The sequence below is a fragment of the Palaemon carinicauda genome, chromosome 11 (assembly GCF_036898095.1).
Source record: "Palaemon carinicauda isolate YSFRI2023 chromosome 11, ASM3689809v2, whole genome shotgun sequence".
Classification (NCBI taxonomy): Eukaryota; Metazoa; Arthropoda; class Malacostraca; order Decapoda; family Palaemonidae; genus Palaemon; species Palaemon carinicauda.
The window spans coordinates 74705573-74719842 of record NC_090735.1 but is presented as its reverse complement, the minus strand read 5'-3'; positions in this window follow the sequence as shown (position 1 = coordinate 74719842).

The following is a 14270-nucleotide window of genomic DNA, read 5'->3' as shown; positions in this document are numbered from 1 at the left end:
GGTCCAGGTAATTTAACCGTAAAAACTAGAGTTTCTAATAACCCCTTTGTAGAGGTAGAGCCAGACTCAATACAGTCTGTGGGGAATCCTGAAAATGAAGACCTTAGCATAAATTTGTAAAAAAATAGAATTATTGAAGGTACAATGCGAAGGGAATGAGAGGGCGCGGCGCCATGAGTTGGAAATGGCTAGAATTAACTTAGACTTGGCTAGGTTACGAGCGAACCCTGACTTTAATATTACTCCCACCGGTTCTTCTTCAGATTGGTTTAACATAAGTGCGGCATTAAAGTTAGTGCCAGTGTTTGATGAAGGTAATGTGCCGAAGTTCTTTAAGGCTTTTGAGCGGGTGACCACTAGATTATCTTGGCCCAGTGAGATGTGGACTGTATTGATTCAATGCAGGTTAGTAGGTAAGGCCATTCGCCAATATAATGCTTGGAAGAGAGTGTAGCCAGAGATTATAGTAAAGTTAAGGCGTTGATTCTCAAGGCGTATGACTTGGTCCCTGAGGCTTATCACCTGAAATTTAGAAATTCTATAAAGCCCGATACTATGTCCTATGTGGCGTATGCCCATCTTAAGGGGGAGCAGTTTGACGACTGGGTAAAGAGTCGCTAGGTGGTCTCCTTCTCCTCCTTGAGGGAGATGATGCTACTTGAGGAATTTAAGAAAACTTGTTGTAAAGAACTCAGGATTCACCTGGAGGAGGTTAAAGCATATATCTTAAGTAAAGCTGCTCAGATAGCTGATGAGTTTGTGTTAACACACCGTGTAGGTAGTAGTAGCTTTAGTCCATCAGCCTTGAAATCCCAGTCTGCCAGGCCGAATAATAATTGGAGATCAATAACCTCATTAAAACAAAGGTTGAAGTTAGCCAGGGAAATTACACGAGTGGAAGGAACACTCGGGTGTTTTCCCAGGATAACCAAAGTTCTAATAAAGTTGGTAGAGCTAGGGGAACTTGTTTTTGGTGTCACGAGTAGGGGCACTTTCAAGCTCGGTGTACTGCCCGGATGAGGTATCTCCAGCAGAACGGAAGGGGAGGTAACAACGGGCCCGTATCTTTAATAGCCAATGCCCCTACTACCCCTAATACTGAAGTTGAGTGTTCCCCAGAAACTGAAGGAAGGGTTGAGTTTAGTGGTAGTGGAGGTGAAATAAATCAATCACCTACTAGCTCTTCTTTGTGACTTTTTGACAAATATATTTGGCCTGGCAGTTTGGTTATTGATAGTAAAGTTGTCAGAGTGAACTTCTTGAGGGACACTGGGTCCGCTCGATCATTGGTCTTGTCAAGGGTGTTGAAGGATGTTGGTGTGAATTCTGGAAATTATGTGGTCCCGGGTGGATTCCCTGATACAGTGCTTTCTGCACCTTTGGTGGAAGTAGAGGCATTCTTCCCAGGGTATCACAAGGTGACAAAATTGGCAGTGGTAGAAAAGCTCCCCATCCCTGGTATTGACGGCATTTTGGGAAATGATATGTTAGATACCCAAGGTTATGAAATATTCCCAATAGTGTCCGTAACTGTAAGTCCTGTGGAAATTACTACTCGAGCTTCTGCAAAGGCTGCTGCCGCCTTACAGAATGAGGATAATTTAAACTTTAGTAGTTTAGGGGTAGATGTAGAGAGACCCGGGTCTGTAGGTAGTGGTAGTAGTAGTTTTATAAATAAAATATTTAAACCTGATTGTGACCGTGTAAGCTTTATTGAAGGTCAGAAGGCTGAATTCAATTATGAATTAGGAGGTACGGATGATTTAACAAAACCAAGGTTCTGTGTGATTAGAGGTTTGTTGTATAGAGTTAGTCGTCCTGTGGATCACGCCTTGAACCAAACCTCTCGAGTAGTACAGATTGTGATACCTTCAAAATATCAGAATGATGTCCTTAGTTTAGCTCATGAGGATTCCTTTTCTGGTAATTTTGGAGTTTGTAAAACTCATAGTAGATTGGCAAAATATTTTTGGTGGCCAGGATTGAAATCCTCAGTGAAGAAATTTGTAGGAAGTTGTGAAACATATCAAATAATGGGTAAACCTAATAAACCTACTCCTAAAGCCCCTTTGCTTCCAATTCCTGCAATTGGAGATCCTTTTGCAGAGTTGGTTGTTTATGTGGTTGGGCCTTTGCCCTGAACTAAATGTGGATTTACTTATCTTCTAACTATAATGGACAGAGCGTCTAGGTTTCCTGAAGCTTTTCCTATGAGGAAAATTACATCCAAAGTAGTGTTTGAGAAACTAATAGAATTTTTTTTCCAGGTATGGGTTACCTCGTAAAATTCAAACTGAATGTGGCACAAATTTTACGAGCAAAGTATTTAAAGGTAAATGTGCTGAACTGGCCATTCAGCACATTACCAGTGTACCTTACCACCCAGAGAGTCAGGGCGTAGTGGAAAGGTTCCACCAAACCCTTAAGTCTATTCTAAAAAAGTACTGTTATGAGCAAGGCGAGGATTGGGATAAAGGTCTTTCCTTTGCTCTCTTTGCTATACGTAATCATCCCAATTCTTCCACAGGTATAGCTCCATTCGAGTTAATTTTTGGACATAAAGTACGTGGTCCTCTAGAAATTTTCCATGAGTTGCTAGAGATTAGTCATAAGAAAGAATTGAATGTGGGTGAGTTCGTTGAGGACCTGAGGAGGAGATTATCAGCTGCCTGGAAATTTGCCCAGTATAATTTAGTATTGTCTCAGGCCTCAATGAAGAGAAATTATGATAAGAAGAGTAAGACACGTTCGTTTGAGCCTGGTGAGCTTGTTTTGGTTTTGAGTACAGACTCTGACAATCTTCTGGAACCTAGGTATGAGGGGCCTTGGAAGGTACTCCAGAAATTGTCTGATGTCAATTATGAAATGGAAGCTCCTGGGACCAAACGAAAGTGTCGGATATTCCATATAAATAGATTGAAATCTTACACAGTTGGTAGACTTGATCCTCTAGCTATAGTATATGAGCCAGTGTTTCTAGTGTTAGACCGCACATTAGAAGAACCAGCCGACTTGTTTTGCCAGGTATCATCAGATGCCCTTACAAGTAATATGCAAAATTTTGAAACTTTAGTAAAGGGTTTGGAGCATCTGGAGGGTATCCAGAAGGATGACATGATGAAATTAATAACTTATTTTTCACACTTATTTCAGGCCTCTCCAGGCAGAACGACCTTGCTCCAACATGATGTTGATGTAGGCAGTGCTTTCCCAGTCAAACAAAGTCCTTATCGATTAAATCCAGAAAAACGGGATATTGTCGAGAAGGAGATAAAGTATATGTTGGAGCATGATTTAATTAGAACTTCGGTAAGTCCTTGGAGCTCCCCTATTGTACTTGTTAAGAAACCTGACGGGCAGTTTTGCATGTGTGTGGACTACCGCAAGGTCAATGCTAATACAAAGAATGACTCTTTCCCTTTGCCATGTATTGAGGACTGTCTTGATCGGATAGGACCTGCTAAGTTTATAACCAAATTGGATCTTTTAAAGGGGTATTGGCAGGTTCCCTTATCTGATCGAGCTCGTGAGATTTCCACTTTTGTTACGCCCTTTGGGCTTTACGAATGTAAGGTAATGCCTTTTGGGATGAAGAATGCAGCGTGTACCTTCCAGCAGTTCATGAACCGAGTAATATGTGGTCTGGAGGGTACAGAAATTTATATAGATGATTTGGTTATTCACAGTAATGATTGGCGGACTCATTTGGTGAGATTAAAGAAGGTATTTGAGGCCTTGAGAGCCGCTGGTCTTGTTGTAAATTTGAGCAAATGTGAATTTGGTAAAGCCAAGGTGTGTTATCTAGGTCACGAGGTTGGTTTGGGTCAGGTTACTCCTAAACAAGCTAACCTCGAGGCTCTATTAAATTTTCAAAGGCCACACAATGTTAGGGAGGTCCGGAGAATTTTAGGTATGTTGGGTTATTAAAGGAGATTCATCTGGAACTTCCCTGACATTGCTCAGTCCCTTACTCAACTATTGCAAAAGGGACAAAAGTTTGTATGGTCTTCTCAGTGTGAGGAATCTTTTTTAAAACTCAAAACTGTATTGATGTCTAACCCCATTCTAATGTCTCCTGACTTTCAGAAACCTTTTATTGTGGCTGTAGATGCCAGTGATGTGGGTATAGGTGGAGTACTTTTTCAAAGACATGAAGATGGTGAAGTGCGTCCAGTATCATACTTTAGTCGTAAGTTGCTGGATACTGAGAGAAGGTATTCTACCATCGAGAAGGAGGTTCTAGCTTTAATTCGTACCTTGGTTAATTTCAAACCATATGTTACCAATTTTTCCTTTCCCGTAGAAATTTGGACGGACCATAACCCTTTGGTGTTCATTGAAAGAATGAAAGGTTCAAACCAGAGGATTTTGCGTTGGGCTCTTCAGCCACAGGAGTTTGCTTTAAATATTAAGCATGTTAAGGGTGTTGATAATTGTATTCCTGACGTCCTTTCTAGGATGTAAGTCTGGTCAGTTCAGTTCAGTGGCTCTCTATTTCAATGACATGTGGTGGCCATGCAACTAGTGGAATGATTAAAACTCAAATCAAGTGTCTAGCCTTAAAAGCGTTGATAAACTTGGGGAAGTTGTCAGAAGAAGATACTGTAGCGGCTCATGAACTGTTGGAGAATGCTGAAGCAGAATTCGTAGTGAAGCAAGGATCACCGAACCTAGGACCAGGAGAAATGAAAGCAGACAGGAATGTAGAGGCTGAGATTTGATGAATTGTAGAGGAAGAGAAATTGATTAAGTTGAAGATGATGGCAGGAGAGAGAGAAGGAAAAGAAAAAGAGAGAGAAGAAGCTAGAGAGATCACAAGACATGCGAGGAAAATGGAAGAAAAAAGAGAAAGAACGGGATGAAAAAGAGAGAGAGGAGGCAAGAGAAATTGCACAGCATACAAGGCAATTTGAACTATTGAATGCTCGTGCAAGGTTAGCAACACAAACAGATATGACCCCTGCTATGCATGATCCCGTATTTAATGTGACGAATGCGCAGAGGCTAACTCCAAAATTCACAAAAGCTCCCGACGAATTATTTGATCATTTTGAAACGGTCGCATAGACGATGGAAGGGCCAGAAGATAAATGGTCTGTTTTATTGCAGTGTCTTGATTGGAAAATAACACAGTGCATATCTTGCCTTGTCTCAGGACCAGAGGAAGCAGTATCAAGTGAAGAGGAGAGTGCTACAAATGTATCAGAGGACCCCTAATATTATAATGAAAGATTCCGAAGTTTGCGGAAGGACGAGAAAATGACTCTCCTGGATTACACTTATAAGATATGATAATGCTTTAAAAGAGGGATAGAGGCTGCTAACGTGAGAGAGATGGCTGATTTAGAAGAGTTGATAGCGCTGAACAGTATTTACGAGGAATTCCGTAACATATTCAAACATACTTGAGAGAGAGAGAGAGAGAGAGAGAGAGAGAGAGAGAGAGAGAGAGAGAGAGAGAGAGAGAGAGAGAGAGAGAGGTGAAGAAACTTGATAAAGCCACTTCGCTGAGTGAAGATTATAATATTATCAGTCGTAAACCCTCCTCAGGTATGAAGTTTCAACTGTCCTTTCGACCGATTATTAAGTATTCACCCAACCATGGAAACCAGTTCAGTAATAACTATGTGAACAAGTTCAATATATACAGCGGAAGTAACGCTGAAACTATTCCAAAGCAGAATGCGATATTACCATAGCAACAATCATCGAATCATCCTCCTTCAGGTATCATGAATAATGGTCGAACCAACCGAAAGCAGTTGCCCAAGTGGGTAACGATAATCCAACTTCACAGAATGCGAAGACGAAGAAGCAAACTGTGAAAGGACGACGAGGAAAATAAGCCAGCTAACGTTTACACGATGACCAGGACAACCCCAAACAGAGAGGATGCCTTTAAGCCATATATTTATGAAGGTATGTTAGCCGCAATAGATGGAAGCGAGCATATCCTGGTCAAAATATTGCTCAACACAGGTTGTAACCATAACGTAATGATACAAGGTGTACACCCGTTGGTGGAACAGTCTCTCACAGGAGATTCGCTTATTTCGAAAGAAACAGGAGGTGAGGAGGTTTGAAACTGTCATGTGAGTTGGTGACAAGTTATTTTGATTTAGCGGTATAGGATTCGTTGGCTGTCAAAGGAGTAGAAGTCCTGCTGAGTAATGATGGAGCGACGTTTGTGTCTTGTTCCAATGTAACAGAGAAACCATTGAAATATAGTCCTATGACTGAACTTGAGAAGGTATACCCATATCTGTTTCCTAGTTGTGTGACGACTAGGAGTATGACGAAGAAAGTGGCTGCAAAAGAAGAAAGATAAACTGAAGGAGCGATGAACTTGGAGGATTTATTCTCCGAAGAAGAGGATTTCCATGATGGTGCGCAAGAGGAGAACTTCCCAGTGAGCCCGAGAGAAGATGAACAACAGACGAGTGGACAAGAAGACTAAGAAGCAATGGACCTGGAAGAAATAAAAAACAGTGTTAGAAATAGGACAAGTGAGTATGGAAAGGCTGATAGGATTGTAACAGAAGAATGTTACATTAAGAGAGTTATTGTACCATATGTTGGATGAGACAGAAATGCAGCAGTCTCCCACCTGTTATTATCTTAAAGATAGGTTGCCTATGAGGAAGAATAGACCAACCGATATCTCTGAGAATGCCAAATGGGAAATATATCATCAGATATTGATTCCCGCACCGTTGAGAAGACAGGTGATTGCCGTAGTGCACGAGATAGGACACATGGGAATAAGGAAGATGATGGAGAATATTGTGAAACCCCTTTTCTGGCCTGGCATGCATAAGGACGTGAGTCAGTTTTGCCATGCATGTCACGTTTGTCAGATGGCTAGAATGCCTATCGATTACATTAAGAAAGCTCCCTTACGCCCGATTGAAGTGCGAGGAGAACCCTTCAGCAAGGTAATCATTGACATTGTGGGACCGTTACCAAGGACGAAGAAAGGTCATGAATATATCTTAACCTTGATGTGTCCAGTGACGAGATACCTAGAAGTCATACACGTCAAGAACACCAAGGCCAAAGTAATCGCCGAGAAGTTACCAGTCTTTTTTGCTAAGTTTTTTTATTCCGGAAATCATTCAGAGTGACCGAGGAACAAATTTCATGTTCAAAATTATTTCAGGACGTAATGAAAATGTTGGATGTGAAACAACAACTATCCACTGCTTATCATCCGGAGACACAAGGTGCATTAGAGAGGTTTCATCAAACCCTGAAGAGTATGTTAACAAAGTACTGCAACAAATCATTCCGGATTTTGGAGAAGATCAGCGACCTGACCTACGTTATCGAATTCGCAAGAAGAAGGAAGGTCATATTGACTTCGAAACCGATACTTCTAGCACCGGATTTTAGCAGGAAACTCCTTATCCAAGTGGATGCGTCGGATAATGGGATTGGAGTTTTCTTATTACAAGAAGACAATTAAGAAATTATTCACCTTGTTTGTTTTATGTCGTCCAACCTGAAGAAGCCTCAACGAGCCTACTTGACAATTGAAAAGGAACTGCTAGCGCTAGTCATAGCAATAAGCAAATTCGAAGTCTTCATGAACAGACCACAGAATGAAGAAATTACAGTTGACTTGGATCACAATCCTTTAACTTTTGTTATTAAGATGAAGAATAATAATCAAATGTTAACTAGGTGGTCATTATGTTTGAAACCATATTGTATTAATGTAAAGCATATATCAGGGAAAGATAACGTTACAGATTATTCATCTCGGTCTGAATCAGTGGATTCAGGCCCAGAATAAATAATCTTTTTTGAGGGGTAGCCATCTTACGAAGCTGGACTAGTAGGTAGTAGGTTGGCCAGGTCACCAGCCACCTGTTGAGATACTACCGCTAGAAAGTTATGTGGTCCTTTTACTGGCCAGACAGTCCTACATTGGATCCTTCTTCTTGGTTATGGTTTACGTTTCCTTTGGCTACACATACACCGAATAGTCTGGCCTATTCTTTACATATTCTCCTCTGTCCTCATACACCTGACAACACTGAGATTACCAAACAATTCTTCTGCACCCAAGGGGTTAACTACTGCTCTGTAATGGTTCAGTGGCTAAATTCCTCTTGGTAAGGGTAGAAGAGACTCTTTAGCTATGGTAAACAGCTCTTCTAGAAAAAGGACACTTCAAAATCAAACTATTGTTCTTTAGTCTTGGGTAGTGCCATAACCTCTGTACCATGGCCTTTCACTGTCTTGGATTAGAGTTCTTTTGCTTGAGGGTACACTCGGGCACAATATCTATCTAATTTCTCTTTCTCTTGGTTTGTTAACGTTTTCATAGTTTATTTAGGAAATATCTATTCAAATGTTACTGTTCTTAAAATATTTTCTTTTTTCTTTTTTTTCCTTTTGCTCACTAGGCTAATTTCCCTGCTGGGGTTCCTGGGCTTATAGCATCCTGCTTTTCAAACTAGGGTTGTAGTTTAGCAAGTATTGATAATAATAATAATAATAATAATAATAATAATAATAATAATAATAATTTAGAGTAAATATTCTATTAATGTATTTGATTTGCGTATTTAATAGGCATATAGTTAGCTCGTAAGGTTGATTTCACTTATGTAGGTTTAAGTGAAGGTATGTAAATTACATAAGACTTTCGACATTCGTTTAATCTTATTTTTCATTCAAGTCAGTATATGTAGATTTATGCTATCTTTAAGAATTAATTTTTCATTTCACATATTCTTTTACGAAGTCTTATATAATTTCCTTTAGGTATGCTGTATGACACATATGAGGTATGAACACGAGCTATTACATCATCTTTATGTTTTCACGTGGTTAGAATGTGCATGAAATTTCTCAAAATAGATTTACTCTTATTTTTTTATTGTTTCGAGGAGTAGTTGGGCGGAGATAGTTGAGAGAGAGTTGTCTCCCTTGTGCGTTGGAACTAGTCTGCTATTTGATTAGTTGGTAACTTTGACGTCGTAAGGCCTGCCTCCCCCCGCTTACAGTAGGCCGGACTAGAAGATTCTGGAATTAATCTAAGTCCATATTTAAGCCGCAGGAATGCTTAAGCAGCAGAAGAGACCCAGCCTATCTAATTGAAAGAGCCAAAGTTCATCTGCCTTCTCTCCTCCCAAGTGTGTGCCCTCACAAAAGGGAAAGGGCTTTGATCCGATGTATATTGCGTATAGTGTTATTCAAACTTGAGTGGAATTTATAAAATGGCAAATCAAGTGTAGTGTGTTAATTTAAGTTCTGGGTCATATAAATTCTTGTAACTGGCTCTGTTTGATTTAGGTTAAAACAGTGAAGTGTATTTATTCTGCTTATCTATTCGAAAACCTCGTATGAGCCAAAAGAGGTAAGTGTATCAGTTACATTTACGTAAATTTCATTAAGGGTTCAATCATTAGAGTGCTAAAGTGTTAAATATTTTCATTAATTATCAATATTAAATATTTTCAAAAATCAATTTCCAGTGGAGCAAGTAGTTGAATAATTTTTTCAAAGTATCTTTCTTTTGTCATATAAGGTTTGTTCAGGTTTAATAGTTCGAGTAATTTCATTTAGGTGTAAATTCTTTTGCATTATTTTTGTAACCTTTTATATAATACATTTATTTTTGTAGAGTGTATCATTTCGATCACTAATATTTCATAGTAGTACTTGCTCATAATCCCTGACCAAGAATCATATTAAGAGGATGGTTTTGAATAGTTCATGTAAAATAATCACCCAGTTTTGTTTTTAGTGTTAAGTAACATATCTTTCGATATTCAGTGTTCATATATGTTACCATCTTGGAGTTGCATAATTTTCTTAGAGCTCGGGTATTATTCAAGTGTAAGAGATCTATGTGAAAAAAAAACAAATGAGTTTGGAGCTCAGGAATTTAAGTAATGCTCAAGCAGTAATAATAAATACACACACACACACACACACACACACACACACACACACACACACACACACACACATATATATATATATATATATATATATATATATATATATATATATATATATATATATATATATATATATATCATACTATGGTCTTGTGTCTGGGAAACAAAAATATAATAAAACACATATTATGGTTGACAAGCTACACAACACTTTCGAGTTCCAAACTCACCTGTTTTTTTGTACATTAAATCTGTTACACTTGAAAATATTAATACCCGAACTCTGAGACAATTACATAACTCCCAGACAGCAATATGTAAAACACTGAATATCCAAAAGCTCTTTTAAGTACACTCTTGACAAAACTGGGTAATTATTATTACAATCTATTCAAACAACTTCTTACCTCGATTCATTAACAGGATACAAGCGAGTATGAAATAAACACTGGTTACTGTATTAATACACTTATTACAAAAAATAATATATTCTATATAAATTACAACAATTTGAAAGAAATTATATATAAAATAAATCCCTTGAAATATCAAGTCTGAACAAAACTTAGATTAAGAAAAAAATATTTACGCTCTGAAAATTATATAATCACTTGACTTAAAATATTAAATCTGCATAAAACCTTAGGCTAAAACATAAGAAATAATTACACTCTGAAAATTTTATAATCACTTGACTTGAAATATTAAATCTGAATAAAACCTTATACTAAGTCAAAAGAAATGATTACACTAATGCTTAAACTCTTAAAAACCTTACATGGAGTAACTGCTAAACTTACTAACTTCGCGTATTCACTTGCAAAGGGGCAGTTACAAAAATTTATACAATGCCAATAGTCACCACAACCCAATAAAATTGAAATCACCTTTAACTTCTTTCATATTGCTTCAACATACGATTTACATTGGGGCACAGAATCACTTTGGAGGGGATACACTATAGGTACTGAGAGTGAGTGAGGGATGCACTTTGGCTCTTTCACAGGATGCCTATTTCTCTTCTGCCCCACGCATCCCTGGGGCGCTTATATAAGACATAGCTACTTCCAAAAGATTCTAGGTCAGAGATCTGGAAGCTTGAGGATTGGCCTGAGGGCATCAGCAGAGTTACCAACTAGATGAAAATTTAGGGGGGCAAACCTTGGTTTCAGGCAACTCTCGGATGCATACCAATGCACAGCGAGATGACTCTATCTCAGCTAGCTCAGCCCACCTTTGTCCTTAAAATAAATTAAGATAAAATCTAACACTAGAGTTTTCGAGAACCTTCCAAAACACCTGGCACATAAAATAATTGCGTATTTTCTCACAAACATGACGGAATACCTCATAAAAATAAAAAAAAACATTTACATAAGTCCTTGTTCATATCTCGTAAGGATAGAGATGCGGCCACCTTGCTTCACAGGAGCCAAAAGAAACAACATATTGAGCAAAAGGATCTTCATTCTTGATTAAATTAAGATAAATAAATTTGTTTTTTTAATTAATACTCAAAAAAGAACATAATATATACAATAATCATGATTTATCAATATTGTCTTTGTAAAAATACAAAGAGAAATTTGAATGCCCGTATCTCAAAGCTATAATAATTGACCTTCAAATTAAATAGTCTCCCTTAGTTTTAAAGATATAGTATTGAAATTCGGTCTATAAATTAGGAACACATTATAAAATAATGAAATGAAACCCTTTTTTTCTAATTTTTGTTTCTTTTTTGTTTCTTAACTTTTTCCCATGATTCTTAGAGTTTATTTTTTTACTATAATGAAAAAATTCATATCTGGCAAAAAAAAAAAAAATTACTTTTAGAAAAAAAACCCTTCATATTATTGAAAGTCTATATCAGGTCTATATAGGGTAGTAATCCCAGATCTTAATGATAATTATAAGGAGAGCAGATAGAATGTGAAAAACACGAATTTTCAGTATAAATCGCCCTGCTGTTGTAAAACTGAAGGTCAGAGGCAAATATCCTATGCAATTAGGAAATGTCCTAAGTCACCCTATGTCAAAGTCCTGTCATTAAAAATTAGCATTAGCCGGCCGGCCCCCGTAAGAGCTGACTTTTCACCTCTTCAATGCATATATGAAAGCATAAATAAAATTCCTGATTAACTTGTTAACTCTACACTAGACCAGCTTTGTAATAACATATATATATATATATATATATATATATATATATATATATATATATATATATATATATATGTATACATATATATATATATATATATATATATATATATATATATATATATATATATATATATATATATATATATATATATATAGTGTATGTCTATAAATCGGCACATTCTTAATTGTAGTTGAATTCTTATTTTCAATTTTGTAACATTAGCAAAAGATTAATTGACAAGCAATAATTGTCTATGAGGAGTTAAAAAGATTCATTTGAAAGCTCAATAGAAATAGAATACAATGCCACATATTTATAGAAGTTTCAGACAGCAAATTATCTGTAAATATCCTTGAAGTAATAATTAAGTTAGATGATGACCGAAACATTATTTTTGATCAGGGATTTCCACTTGTGCATAAGGTTTTTCGTTGGACAGTTACTCGTAGAATCCTTTGATCTGTGTGTGTGCGTATGTGTGTGCCCAGCTTATGGAAAGAAAGGTCAGAACCAGTTCATTTGATGCATTGAGAATATATTAATGATTATGTTTATTATTATTCTTTCTATTTATTAGCCTTGTTTCCTATATCGGCTTCATTCCTAATTTTCCACATTCCACCATACTCTTTTCCTATTGTCACATATAAGGGGTTTAGAATAGATAATTTATGATAATTTAGACAAATGCCAAAACAGCTGTTAACTGGGTTAATTTAAGTGTGCAGGAAATAGGGCGGGGTTGCCGACCTTTCTTCTCATTTCCACGATCCTTAGTTAGTGTGAGAAGCACTTTGAGTTGAATCATGTCATGTAAACTATTTGTTGACCCAAGCACACGTGTACTGAATCTGTTCCCATGTCAACAGGTACACCGGAGAGAGGGGACAAAATGGAGGGAGAACCGGCCTGAAGCGGTTGCATCACCTGCCATTGCTACCCAGAAGTAAGCTAAGCCCTCATACCCCCAAACAATGTGGACGCCTTAAGAACAGCTGGGAAGCCAGGCTTGTGTGTCTCTTCTGTCATATCTGACGTTGTTTTCATTTGTGTTATTACTGTTGTTATTGTTATTATGGTTTAGGCTATGACTATTTTGGAATTTTTGTAGGGTTTTCATTTTTGTTTGAGTCATTGTGGATTCCGGTGTTATTGGATATTCGATCAGAGGTCTTATCAGGCTTTTGTTGAGGTTTAATCTGATGTTTTTATCCAATAGTTTGAAACGTTTAAATGCTCCTTTTCTATGTTTTGCCAGATGGAGTTTTTGTTTGATATGGCAGCTTATGCCTGTTCTTTTGATAGAGAGACCAAAGATTTTAACTTCGTTGTTAAATGGAATATTTATGTTGTTTACTCTTCTTGGTGCTGGTTTAATATTTGATATTGTCAAGAGTTGGAATTTGTTGCTATCTGTTTGTATTTTCCACTTGTTTTCGTAATCATTTATTTTTTTGGTCTCTTTCTGTTTTTATTCTAAAAAGTCCTTTGGAATTTGTAGGATGCATTATTACTTGCGTTATGTCATCTGCATAGGCATAGTTTATGTCATATTCGGGGGTGGTTGGCGTATCTGATGTACATATAAAAAGTGGTGGGAACAGTATAGCCCCCTGTGGTACCTTACTTTTTATATCTATTGTTTCTCCCAGTTTCCCATCTCTGCTACGTATTTTGTCAGTTCTGTCTTTTATGTAGCTTGAGAGGAGTTTTTCCATTGTTATTGGTAGCTCTAATTGGAGTATTTTATATTTGAGGCCGTCATTCCATCCTTTGTCAAATGCCTTAGAGATATCTCTGGAGATGACATTGCATTGGTGTTTTTTATTTAGCTGGTTCATGGCTATAATTTAGTAAATAGCCATGAGGGCAGTTTCAGTGTTTCTTCCTGTTCTGAAACCGTGTTATTGTTTGTAGAATTTTTTATTATTTTCTATGAATCTCCTGAGTCTTGTGTCTATGATTTTTTCAATCACTTTTCCCGGCACTTCCAGCAGAGTGATTGGCCTTCTGTTTGCTGGCAGCTTAGGGTCTTTCCCTGGTTTGGGGGAAGTATGAGAATTCCTTCTTTGATTGACTTTGGGTAGTATCCCATTGAGAGAGTTAGGTTTAGTATCGGTTAGAGTCGTCTCCATGCCACCATTGGTAATTTTGATAGCATTAACTTATTTGTGACACTTTTACCTAGT